This window comes from Lathyrus oleraceus, chromosome 5 (genome assembly GCF_024323335.1).
Source record: "Lathyrus oleraceus cultivar Zhongwan6 chromosome 5, CAAS_Psat_ZW6_1.0, whole genome shotgun sequence".
Classification (NCBI taxonomy): domain Eukaryota; kingdom Viridiplantae; phylum Streptophyta; class Magnoliopsida; order Fabales; family Fabaceae; genus Lathyrus; species Lathyrus oleraceus.
The window spans coordinates 137,145,192-137,147,838 of record NC_066583.1 but is presented as its reverse complement, the minus strand read 5'-3'; the positions used below and the strand labels follow the sequence as shown (position 1 = coordinate 137,147,838).

General features: G+C 30.3%; 1 long non-coding RNA gene across 1 annotated transcript; it reads left to right on the top strand.

Annotated features, from left to right (window-relative positions):
* Positions 1 to 241: 241 nt before the first annotated feature.
* On the top strand, positions 242 to 970 carry LOC127085674 (uncharacterized). Its single transcript, XR_007789250.1, has 2 exons — positions 242 to 271; positions 383 to 970. It is a non-coding gene; the product is annotated as an uncharacterized LOC127085674 (long non-coding RNA).
* The last annotated feature ends 1,677 nt before the right edge of the window (positions 971 to 2,647 follow it).

The following is a 2,647-nucleotide window of genomic DNA, read 5'->3' as shown; positions in this document are numbered from 1 at the left end:
CTTTGTGGAACCAATATTCTGTTTTTTAAAAGCAAATATGATATTATTATTAAAAAAACACAAACAAAACAAAACAAATTAGAAGACTATTTTGTTTTCAACATATGCGGCATAGACAAAAATGATAATGCCAAATTTTAAGACTTTTGTGCGTTGACACTACCCATAGAGAGAACAAAGACCAGACAATGTACCCTTCATTTTTTATGTATAAATTCATTACATTCTCTTCCATTTATTTAATGAAGTCCAACACAACCCAATTCTTCAGGTATATATTATTCATTCATGCATGTTCCCATGCATTTTCAAATATCAATATCTATTTTTTTTTCATAGTACGTAGAATAACTATATTGATTAACTTTGTATATTAATGTAGTTGCAGGATTTGAAGTGTATTAATGGGTGGTATAAAGGGAGAATGTAAGAAGAATATGATAAAAATCCCCAAAGGTTGTTTTTCAGTTTATGTTGGATCTGAAAGACAAAGGTTTATTGTGAAGACAAAGTTTGTTGCACACCCATTATTCAAGATGTTACTTGATGAAGCAGAAGAGGAATTTGGGTTTCAAAATGATGGACCAATTAGGCTTCCATGTAACGTTGATTTGTTCTATAAAGTTTTGGCTGAAATGAATAATTTTGATGAAGAGGTTAATAAGATTAATGATGGTATTTTTAGAAGCTTTAACAAGGCTAAAAGGTTTTCATTATTTTGTTCTTCGAAACCAAAGCTATATGAATAAAATATAAGTCATTCGTGAAGTGTATAGTGTTAGGGATAAGAAAACAAGGTAATGGCCATAAGTTAATCTTGGTTAATTTCATGCTAATCTGTGAGCAAGGATAACTACTTTGTTTTACAGGAACTAGTGCCAAACAGTTATGTGTGAACGTTGTTTCACACGAATTGTGCATTTGTTTACATGAATTTTTATAAGACAAATGTTTCTATTTAAGATTTGAATCTTGAGTCTTCACCTTAAATTAGAGAATTTCACTTCAACCAATTGAGTTGAGCCTAAAGAATGTGTTCAACTTAGAGTTTTGATTCTTGTATTGGTATATTAGTGTTGACTCTATTAGCGAATGTATTAACTCGGTCGATGTAATAAAATGATTCGTTTTTATATAGATTGGGAATTTAAACAAGGTTATATTAATGTGATTTAAAATAAATAAATGGACGTTTTTTCAAAGATGATTGGTATGGAATAGTAAAGAGAAGAAATTTGTAGGAAAATTTTGATAAAGAAAAGCGATTAGATCTTTATTTTGAATTTCTTAATTATATCTGTTGATGAATATCTATTAGATGAATAACAATTACGCGATAATTATACGACAAATTAACAAGACCATTGTACATAACTCCTTTTTGTGCATCTCACTAATTTAAACGACAATTCTCTAATTTCATAGGCGAATTCAAAGTAAAACTAGGCGCTTCTAAGTTCGTTAATTCTACAACCACAACTTATAATTATTTATTCCCAATTAATGACTAAGTTGAACAATGGCTCTATTTAATCGATAGACTTATGGTCAATAATATTTACTCATCTAAAATAACTTTGCACGCTCATCAACACACAAAAAGAAGTAAGAGAACAATTGAATAATAATTATAATATAAAGGTATTCAAATAATCTCAAACACTTATATGATCCAACATAGTACAATTAGGTTTATATCTAAAATTCTGGTATGCAGATATCAGATGTCCTAAGAGATATTGAGACACTGATATCTGATCAAAACACAATAACAAGATAACTTACAAATATGAGAACAGAAAGTAACAGAACACAATGTCAAGACAGATGTTAAGACATCATCTGTTGACATAAACACTTTTACCAAAATAGCAATTATGCAGAATTAAATTGTAGAAGATAAAAGACACCATCAATTGTTAACCCAGTTCGGTGCAACGTCACCTACATCAGGGGGCTACCAAGTCAGGAAGGAAATCCACTAAAATAGTATTAGTTTGAAGTTATAAACAACCTCTAATTTTACAAACTTCTCACCTACTCACTACCCGTGGAATTTCTATCTAAGAATCTCCTAGATATGAGACCCTTCTCACTTCCCTTCAATCACACAATAATGATAACAACTGAAAAACAATCAAAGCACACTTCCAATAAACAATACTTGGTTTTGCTTAAAAGCTTCAACCAAGAATAATACTTAACTTTTTGTTTAAAAGCACATGAGTGAGAATACTAACTTGATATACAATCAAGTACAATTAGTCAACCTCTATGCATCAAAAGATACATGAGGGATGTACAAACAACCACTAAAACCTAAGGAACTCTCAAAATCCCAAACCCTTATTTGTGCACACGGTTTCTTCAATGTGAATTGCTTGAAATTTTAGGTTTAGGCAGTCCTTATAAATAGACTCTTGGAGTATGGGCTTGGACTATTCAAATCAGATCCAATATTCTCTTGTAAATCAGCTGCAAGATCTTCTCCATAATAATAGGAACAAATATATAATATTTCCTAAAAAGTCTCAAAAGATCCGTTTTATGAAATCAAATCAAATTTGCATTGTTCCTAAAAACATCTTTGATTTGTTGTGCATATCGGAGAACTAGAATCATCCAGAATCTCACATTTTAAAATCAA